This window comes from Triticum urartu, chromosome 3A (genome assembly GCF_056163025.1).
Source record: "Triticum urartu cultivar PI428250 chromosome 3A, HENAU_Tu73, whole genome shotgun sequence".
NCBI lineage: Eukaryota > Viridiplantae > Streptophyta > Magnoliopsida > Poales > Poaceae > Triticum > Triticum urartu.
Window position 1 is genome coordinate 114,625,962 of NC_141875.1, and position 11,043 is coordinate 114,637,004.

Consider the following 11,043-nt stretch of genomic DNA (forward strand, 5'->3'; position numbering starts at 1 on the left):
ATTTAACTTCTTGAGGTGGCGCTCATAGTCTGTGTCAACAGGCTTGGGAGCTGCTGCTCTAGCCATACGAATGAAGTGGTCAATCTTTTCCTCATGAACTTTCTCCCTTGGCGGCGGTGGCGGTTTCAGTGCAAAATGGGCTTCCACCTCGGCCTTCGATATGGCTATGTTTTCCCCCTCGGACTTGTCATAAGGCCTCTGCGGAAGAGGTGCGAGGCTGCTTGGACCATACTGAAATCGCTTGCCTCCGCCTATACCTCCAGTACTACCTCGACTTGTACCGCTACGCACCATAGCTGAGGAGGCTCTCTTCCGTGATTGCTGAGGCGGCGAAGATGGCTGACGTGGCTGAGTTGGAGGAGGAGGAGTGGCCTGAAGCTGTGCCGGACTTGGAGGAGGAGTGGCCTGACGCTTTGCCGGACTTGGAGGAGGAGGAGTGTCCTGAAGCTGTGCCGGACTTGGAGGAGGAGTGGCCTGACGCGTTGGTGGACTTGGAGGAGCGGCAGTCTGTTGACTCGGTGGCGGACTTCGACGAGGAGTCGGATGACGCAGTGTCGGTGGCCTTCGAAAGATGATGCAATCCTTTCTCCATAGGATGATACGATGGTTGGCCTCTCCCAGTGTGTGCTCCCCGTCACCTCCAGGAATGTCAAGCTCTAGCCCCAAATATTGGTCCACCACCTCATCAACCAAGACACGAGCATAGCCCGCTGGAATCGGGTTGCAATGGAAGGTTGCCTCGGGGGGATTTGTAAAAGCAACGGCGTCCGCCACCTTCATGGATATGTTCTTCATTTTGAAGTGTAGCTCGCAGTTAGTGTTCTCCATGATGTCATCCACTGGGTAGCTATCCAGCAATGCGTCGCATGGGGCGGAACCCACGCTGCTTCTCGGCATGGATGGGATGGTGCTATCCAATGCTGGATCATCTGCTAGCTGCTGCAGCTGCTGAGACCCCCTTTGCTGGCTAAGTGAGTCGATCTGCTCCTGCTGCCGCTGGAATTTGACTGCCAAGTCCGCGTGCGCTGATTCTAGGCCTTGAAGGCGTTCATAGTCCAGCTTCCTCTGCTCCTCCTCCATCTTCCTCTTCTTCTCCACCGCAATCTTCTTTCTCGCACGGGTTCTGTAGTCGGTGTTCCAGTCCGAAAACCCCCGATACCACGGAATAGCGCCCTTGCCTCGTGTTCTTCCCGGGTGTTAAGGATTTCCCAGGGCACGCGTATGCTCGTCGTTCTCTCTGTTGGGCTCGAACACCCCCGATCGAGCCTCTTCTATTGCAAGAAGTAGCTTATCTTCGGCTCCGTCCAGACATGCCTTCTTCGAAACTTTGTCTGTCTTCGGGTCCAACTCCCCCCCATGCGCATAGAACCAAGTCCTGCACCTGGGGGGCCAGCTCAATGTTTCTGGAGTGACACCTGCATCCTCCATCTCTTTCTCAGACTTATCCCACTTAGGCATTCCCACCACATAGCCACCTGGCCCCAGCTTATGGAACTTATCCTTTTTTGCGGCATTGGCCTTGTTTATTCTCAACCATTCCTTAGATAATTCTGAATCCTTGAATTTCACGAAATCGTCCCAATGAGCACTTTGCTTCTCTAGTGTTCCCTCGAATACTGGAGTCTTCCTTCCTCCCTTGACGTACTTGTCCCATACACGATTCTTGTGGTTGTTGAATACAACCGCCATCTTCCTAAGAGCAGCGTCCTTGACTTTCTCCACATATGCATCTGTGAAATGATCTGGTAGGGTGAAATGTTCCATGAGCGTTTCCCAAAGCAGAAGTTTTGTCTGCCGTCGACAAAAGTAAGTCCTGGACGTGGCTTTGCTGGCTCTCTCCATTCTTGAAGGGAGATCGGGAGTTGGTCCTTCACAAGAACTCTGCACTGACGAATGAACTTGTCCGCAATCTTCTTAGGCGCTAATGGTTCGCCATTAGGTTTGATGGCCTCGATATTGTACTTTACGCCCTCCTTCAACTTTTTGTTTGGGCCTCGTACTGTCCTGCTGCCTGAAGATTTGCCCGATCCGGATGGCTCAAAGAAGAAAGATCGATTCGTTAATATATATCTTCAAGTCATTTAAAACATGTGATGATCACCAGATGACTGCTTATATAAATATACCTCGCCAGTCTTTGTTGTTTCAAGATCAACATTTTCTTCGTCATGTTCATAGTTCATGACTTCATCAATTCGGTCGTCGCGATCGAATATCATATCACCCTCCCCGGTGTTGTTTAGATATTCGGAGCCGTCATAATCTTCTTCATTCTGATCATCATCTGGCCCGCGGGGATTGCGTATGATATTGAATAGGGCCTCTTCTCCATCTCTGCTGGTATTGTCCGCCATAGGTTTTATTTAACTAATCCAAAAGAAATATATTCAAATTACAATGCATGGATGCAATCAATTAATAAGGAAAAACTGAATCAATCATAGTACATAATAAGCATCATCAAATATAATCTCGAATACATCGTCTCGAATAATAGATATAATCTCGAATACATCGTCTCGAATAATATATACAATCTCGAATAAATCATCTCGAATATTATATATTGAATACATCACTAGCTAGCTAGCTAATAAAGATCGAATACTAGAGAGTAATCTAGGCGGTGGACAACCAAAGTGAAGGAACCATCACTGGATCATAGCTCAGGTGATCTCCCCAAAGAACCTGCCAGGTATTGGAGAACCTGACGTCCATAGCAGCCATGTAGCGATGGACGTGCTCGTCCTCCTCCCTGACACGGCGACGTACCACCTCCGGCGGGGCCGGCTCCCTCCGCATCGAAAGTGGCCCACGTGAACGCCACCAAAGGAGATGAGGGTCGACGATGGGACCCGGGACCGGGTTCCTCACCAAGCGTCGCGCCCCTGAAGGTAGCACCTCGCAGTGCCAGCCCGGCGGAGCCCAGTCCCGGATATGGGTCCTCTGAAGCAGGACGTCGTCGCGAACGAGTCGACGGCGAGGATGCGGGCCGGGCATCGTCGACAACAAATACTATATGCAAATGTAACACTAATTATGCTATCATTGCATATGTCAAAATTCTATATGCTATTTCATACTAATTAAGCATCTAACACTAAAAACAGAAAAAACAACTTCTATACATCCATTAAAAAACAGAAAAACAACATTATATAAAAAATTCCATACTAATTAAACACTAATTATATCCATCTAACATGCATTCATACATATATACTAGTGAAAAAATAATAATCTAAAAAATCTAAACTAATTAAACATACAAAATACATATATATTAATTAACTTAAGGAAATGTGTGTGTGTGTTCATCATGCTTGTGTGTGTGTGTATGGGCTCAGGGAGGGGCGGCGCCCATGGTGGCCGCCGGGGGCGAGGGAGAGGGGTTAGAGGGGGAGAGCTCACAGCGGGGCGACAGCGAGGCGACGACCGGGGGCGGCGACGCGGGGACGGCACGATGGGGACGGGCCTGGGGCGGCGACGGAGACGAGGGCGGTGACGGGGACGGGGGCGGCGACGGGGACGGGGGCGGCGACGGGGATGAGGGCGGCGACGGGGATGGGGGCGGCGACGGCAACGGCGCGCGATGGGGGCGGCGCGGGACGGGGACGGCGACGGGGACAGGGGCGGCGACGGCGTCGATCGATCGGGGCGAGCGGTGCTTCAATGGGGAAATAGAGGAAGAAACAGAGGGAGAATGAAATTTTTCGAAGTGATGTATATATAGAAGGCACCTTTAGTACCGGTTGGAGCCACCAACCGGTACTAAAGGCCTCTTTTTGGCCAGGCCAAGCAGCGGGAAGGGCAGGCCTTTAGTACCGGGTGGTGGCTCCAACCGGTACTAAAGACCCCCCCCCTTTAGTACCGGTTGATGCCACGACCTGGTACTAAAGGCGGTGCGCTGCCAGGCGAGGGGCACAGAAGTTTAGTCCCACCTCGCTAGCCGAAGGGCGCTCGCACCTGCTTATAAGCCCCGCCGCCGCTGCTGTCTCGAGCTCCTCTCTAAAGCAGGCCTTCTGGGCCTACCTCTGCTACTCTGCCCTGTGGGGCCTATTGGGCTTGCGGGCCTGCATCCTGACCCAACAACAGGTTGGGTTTCTAGTCGTATGCAGGCCGATGTGGCCCGGTAGGTGGGCTTTTTTCATTTAGTTTTTTCTTTTCTGCTTTATTTATTTCGTTTTATTTATTTTTAGTTGTTTTTTGTTGTATTTAGAGTTTCTTTTTGAATATTTTTGATAGTTTTTAGAAACTTTCAGTTAGTGCCGGTAGTTTTTAAATTTGAATAGTTTAAATTTTGAATTATTTGAAATTTGTGTGAATCACTAGTTTGTGAATAACTTAACTTTAATAATACATTTTTCAGTGATTCTTTTTTATTATGTTTAATATTAGTGTGTTTTATCATTATATTCAATTTGGTAATGCTTAGGTTATTTTAAAAATGAAATGCCTTTTTAGCTGAAAAAATCAGTAAAGGCATGAAAGAATTTGTTTGCACATAAAATTTCTTCGTGTTTCAAAAGCCAAAACACATAACTGCCCTAACTATTATAGAGATTCCCTCCTGGGTGTGAAACACACAAGAAAGTGATGATAGTGAAGCCGATCACATCCCAGATCTTTGGGTTTGAAACTTTTTCTTCGCGTGTGTCCCTTTGCGCCGTAACCATGGAAAATCTTCATCATTTAACGGGATGCTTGGGTCAATATTCATTGTGAATGGAGCAATTTCATCAAACTTTTCATAATCTCCTGACATGTCTGTCTTGTCATCCACTCCCACAATGTTTCTCTTCCCAGAAAGAACTATGTGCCGCTTTGGCTCATCGTATGATGCATTCGCTTCCTTATCTTTTCTTTTTCTCGGCTTGGTAGACATGTCCTTCCCATAGAAAAACTGTGCCACATCATTGGCTAGGACGAATGGTTCGTCTGCATACGCAAGATTGTTGAGATCCACTATTGTCATTCCATACTGCGGGTCTTCCGTTACCCCGCCTCGTGTCATATTGACCCATTTGCACCGAAACAAAGGGACCTTCAAACCACGTCGATAGTCAAGTTCACATATGTCCTGTATATAACCATAATATGTTTCCTTTCCCGTCTTGGTTTCTGCATCAAAGCGGACACCACTGTTTTGGTTGTGTTGGAAATATGCCCTAGAGGCAATAATAAATTGGTTATTATTATATTTCCTTGTTCATGATAATCGTTTATTATCCATGCTATAATTGTATTGATAGGAAACTCAGATACATGTGTGGATACATAGACAACACCATGTCCCTAGTAAGCCTCTAGTTGACTAGCTCGTTGATCAATAGATGGTTACGGTTTCCTGACCATGGACATTGGATTTCATTGATAACGGGATCACATCATTAGGAGAATGATGTGATGGACAAGACCCAGTCCTAAGCCTAGCACAAAGATCGTGTAGTTCGTTTGCTAAAGCTTTTCTAATGTCAAGTATCATTTCCTTAGACCATGAGATTGTGCAACTCCTGGATACTGTAGGAGTGCTTTGGGTGTGCCAAACGTCACAACGTAATTGGGTGGCTATAAAGGTACACCACAGGTATCTCCGAAAGTGTCTGTTGGGTTGGCACGAATCGAGACTGGGATTTGTCACTCCGTGTAAACGGAGAGGTATCTCTGGGCCCACTCGGTAGGACATCATCATAATGTGCACAATGTGACCAAGGAGTTGATCATGGGATGATGTGTTACGGAACGAGTAAAGAGACTTGCCAGTAACGAGATTGAACAAGGTATCGGGATACCGACGATCGAATCTCGGGCAAGTATCGTACCGCTAGACAAAGGGAATTGTATACGGGGTTGATTAAGTCCTTGACATCATGGTTCATCTGATGAGATCATCATGGAGCATGTGGGAGCCAACATGGGTATCCAGATCCTGCTGTTGGTTATTGACCGGAGAGTTGTCTCGGCCATGTCTGCATGACTCCCGAACCCGTAGGGTCTACACACTTAAGGTTCGATGACGCTAGGGTTATAGGGAAAGTATGTATGCGGTTACCGAATGTTGTTCGGAGTCCCGGATGAGATCCCGAACGTCACGGGGAGTTCCGGAATGGTCCAGAGGTAAAGATTGATATATATGAAGTATGGTTTTGGCCACCGGAATTGTTCCGGGCATCACCAGTAGTGTACCGAGACCACCGGAGGGGTCCGGGGGTCCACCAGGTGGGGCCACCAGCCCCGAAGGCTTACATGGGCCAATAGTGGGAAGGGACCAGCCCCTAGGTGGGCTGGGGCACCTCCTACCAAGGCCCAAGGCATCCTCAAGAGGAGAGGGGGCAAACCCTAGGCGCGGATGGGCCCTAAGGCCCACCCTAGGTGCGCCCCCGTCTCTCTCCCCCTTGGCCGCCTCCCAGATAGGATCTGGGGGCTGCCGCCACCCCTAGGGAGGGAACCCTAGGTGGGGGCGCAGCCCCTCCCCTTCTCCTATATATACTTGAGGTTTGGGGCTGCCCAACACATGTGATTTGCTCTCCCTATTGGCGCAGCCCTACCCCTCTCCCTCCTCATCTCTCGTAGTGCTTGGCGAAGCCCTGCTGGAGTCCCGCGCTCCTGCACCACCACCACGCTGTCGTGCTGCTGCTGGATGGAGTCTTCCCCAACCTCTCCTTCTCCCCTTGCTGGATCAAGGCGTAGGAGACGTCACCGGGCTGTACGTGTGTTGAACACGGAGGTGCCGTCCGTTCGGCACTAGGATCATCGGTGATTTGGATCACGACGAGTACGAATCCATCAACCCCGTTCACTTGAATGCTTCCGCTTTGCAATCTACAAGGGTATGTAGATGCACTCTCCTTCCCTCGTTGCTAGATTACTCCATAGATTGATCTTGGTGATGCATAGAAAATTTTGAATTTCTGCTACGTTCCCCAACAGGTTGGTGCTCTTCTTATCTTGGGCGATCGTGTAAAATGTATTACCATTTATCTCGTACCCTTTGAAAGTCATTATAGTCGAAGATGGTAACTGGGACAGCAAGTACAGGTCATCTTCAATAGAGGCGTCATGCATGGTACGTGTCTGCAACCAGCTGGCGAAACTCCTGGTTTGTTCACATGTAATCCAGTCATCAGACCGCTCCGGGTGTTTGGAGCGTAGCAAATTCTTGTGTTCATCCATATACGGAGCCACCAAGGCGGAATTCTGTAGAACTGTGTAGTGTGCTTCAGTGAGAGAATGTCCGTCCATACATATTATTTGTTCCCCTCCTAGCGTGCCTTTTCCATCCAGTCTGCCCTTATGCCGCGATTCAGGAACACCAATCGGCTTAAGGTCAGGAATAAAGTCAATACAAAACTCAATGACCTCCTCATTTTCATGGCCCTTGGAGATGCTTCCTTCTGGCCTAGCACGGTTATGGACATATTTCTTTAAGACTCCCATGAACCTCTCAAAGGGGAACATATTGTGTAGAAATACAGGACCCAAAACGTTAATCTCTTCGCATAGGTGAACAAGGACGTGCGTCATGATGTTGAAGAAGGATGGTGAGAACATCAACTCGAAACTGACCAGACATTGCACCAATTCATTCTCTAACCTTGGTATGATTTCTGGATTGATTACCTTCTGAGAGATTGCATTGAGGAATGCACATAGCTTCACAATGGCTAATCGAACGTTTTCCGGTAGAAGCCCCCTCAATGCAACAGGAAGCAGTTGCGTCATAATCATGTGGTAGTCATGAGACTTTAGGTTCTGGAACTTTTTCTCTGCCATGTTTATTATTCCCTTTATATTCGACGAGAAGCCAGACGGTACCTTAATACTGAGCAGGCATTCAAAGAAGATTTCCTTCTCTTCTTTGGTAAGAGCGTAGCTTGCATGACCCTGATGTATGCCGTCTTTTCCATGCATACGTTGCTGGTCCTCCCGTGCCTCAGGTGTATCTTTTGTCTTCCCATACACGCCCAAGAAGCCAAGCAGGGTCACACAAAGATTCTTCGCCATGTGCATCACGTCGATTGCGGAGCGGACCTCTAGGTCTTTCCGATAGGGCAGGTCCCAAAATATAGATTTCTTCTTCCACATGGGTGCGCGTCTGTCAGCGTCATTCGGAACAGGTTGTCCACCAAGACCCTTTCCAAAGACCACCTTCAAATCGTTGACCATATCATGTACATCAGCACCAGTACGGTGCCGAGGCTTCATCCGGTGATCCGCCTCACCTTTGAAATGCTTGCCTTTCTTTCTTACGGGATGCCTGCTCGGAAGAAATCAATGATGTCCCAGGTACACACTCTTCTTACAATTAGCCAAATATATAATGTCGGTATCGTCCAAACAGTGCGTGCATGCGCGGTATCCCTTGTTTGTCTGTCCTGAAAGGTTACTGAGAGCAGGCCAATCATTGATGGTCATGAACAGCAACGCCTTTAGGTCAAATTCTTCCCCCATGTGCTCATCCCACACACGTACACCTGTTCCATTCCACAGTTGTAAGAGTTCTTCAACTAATGGCCTTAGGTACACATCAATGTCGTTGCCGGGTTGCTTAGGGCCTTGGATGAGCACTGGCATCATAATGAACTTCCGCTTCATGCACAACCAAGGAGGAAGGTTATACAAACATAGAGTCACAGGCCAGGTGCTATGGTTGCTGCTCTGCTCCCCAAAAGGATTAATGACATATGCGCTTAGACCAAACCATACGTTCCTTGCGTCATCTACAAACTCCTTCCCGTACTTTCTTTCGATTTTTCTCCACTGCGACCCATTAGCGGGTACTCTCAACTTTCCGTCTTTCTTACGGTCTTCTCTGTGCCATCGCATCGCCTTGGCATGCTCTTTGTTTTGGAACAAATGTTTCAACCGTGGTACTATAGGAGCATACCACATCACCTTGGCAGGAATCATCTTCCTGGGGCGCTCACCCTCGACATCACCAGGGTCATCGCGACTGATCTTATTGCGAAATGCACCACATACCGGGCAAGCATTCAAATCCTCATACTCACCGCGGTAGAGGATGCAATCATTAGGGCATGCATGTATCTTCTGCACCTCTAACCCTAGAGGGCAGACAGCCTTCTTTGCTTCGTACGTACTCTCGGGCAATTCATTGTCCTTTGGAAGCATATTCTTTATCATTACCAGCAACTTTCCAAATCCCTTGTCAGATACACCATTCTCTGCCTTCCATTGTAGCAATTCCAGTGTGGTGCCCAGCTTTTTCTTGTCACCTACGCAATTCGGATACAACATTTTTTTGTGATCCTCTAACATGCGCTGCAACTTCTTCTTCTCCAAATCACTTGCGCAGTTTCTCTTTGCATCGGCAATGGCCCGACCTAGATCATCAACGGGCTCATCTGATGCCTCTTCTTCAGCTTCTTCCCGCATTGCCGGCTCAGCTTCTTCCCGCATTACCGGCTCAGCTTCTTCCCTCATTGTTGTATCGTCGTATTCAGGGAACCCATGGCCAGGATAGTTGTCGTCGTCCTCTTCTTCTTCATTGTCTTCCATCATAACCCCTCTTTCTCCATGCTTGGTCCAAACATTATAGTGGGGCATGAAACCGACTCAAACAGTCGGACGTGAATGGTTCTTGACGTAGAGTAATTGTGACCATTCTTACAGCCAGCACATGGACAAGGCATAAAACCATCTACCCGCTTGTTTGCCTCAGCCGCAAGCAGAAAAGTATGCACGCCATTAATGAACTCGGGAGAGCATTGGTCATCGTACATCCATTGCCGGCTCATCTTCAATACACAGCACCGAAAACACCAAATTAATACAATACATAAAGTTCATACATAAAGTTCATACAACACTTAAATGCAACAAACAAATAACTCTCTAGCTAAAGAATTTAAATGCAACAACAAATGCGATCAAGATCGCAACTAAGGTAAAAATTGATCCAACAGCATAATGATACCAAGCCTCACTATGAATGGCATATTTTCTAATCTTTCTAATCTTCAAGCGCATTTTCTCCATCTTAATCTTGTGATCATCGATGACATCGGCAACATGCAACTCCAATTCCATCTTCTCCCCCTCAATTCTTTTCAAAAAAAATTCAAATCCTCGTTTTCTCTTTCAACTAAATTTAACCTCTCGACAATAGGGTCAGTTTGAATTTCCGGTTCAACTACCTCCTACATGCAAATATCTATGTCAGCTTGATGGGCATAATTTGTCATAAACACGAAATGCAACAAATAGTTTTAAAAGAGAATATACCACATCTGAATCATAACAAGGGCGAGGGCCGACGGGGACGGATATCAAAACCATGGCACTATGTATAACAAACAACGTACGGGTAAGATAATTATATGAGTAACTATATATCCAAATCACACAAACATCATTTTTTATATAAAATTTCATGAACAAGAGGCTCACCACAAGGTGGTGCCAGTGACGGGACGGTGCGGGCAATCGACGGTGGTTACGACGGAGATTTAGAAGGCACTAAGTAAACCACACCTACATATGCAAACTAAGTGTTATTTTGACCTCAATTTGCATATGAATCAAATACTACCACATATAATTCCTCCCAAATTACTAAAACCCACAATTAATCACTATATAAACCAATGCAAGAGCTAATCTAGCAATGAGAGATGAAAGGACAAAGTTGCTAACCTTTGTGATCATTTGAATGGATGGGGGCCTGCAAATCTTGACAAATTTGGGGCAAATTTTGTGATGAACTCGAGAGGAAGAAGGGAAGAACAGAGGAGAGGGAGAGGGGAAAGGGGGAAGAACAGAGTGCTGATGGACGAAGGGTTTATATAGGACGACCTTTAGTACCGGTTCGTGGCACGAACCGGTACTAAAGGTGCTGGAGGGGGCCCACTCTGACAACATCCTGCCACCACTCTCGTTAGTACCGGTTCGTGGCACGAACCGGTACTAAAGGTTCGCCACGAACCGGTACTAAAGAGCTCCTCCTGCCTAGCCGTTGGAACCGGCACTAATGGACACATTAGTGCCGGTTCTGTTACAAACCGGGACTAATGTGTCGCACAT

General features: G+C 47.6%; 1 pseudogene; it reads right to left on the minus strand.

Moving 5' to 3' along the window:
- Positions 1-6,943: 6,943 nt before the first annotated feature.
- Positions 6,944-8,910, minus strand: LOC147978836 (uncharacterized; annotated as a pseudogene).
- Between the last annotated feature and the right edge of the window lie 2,133 nt (positions 8,911-11,043).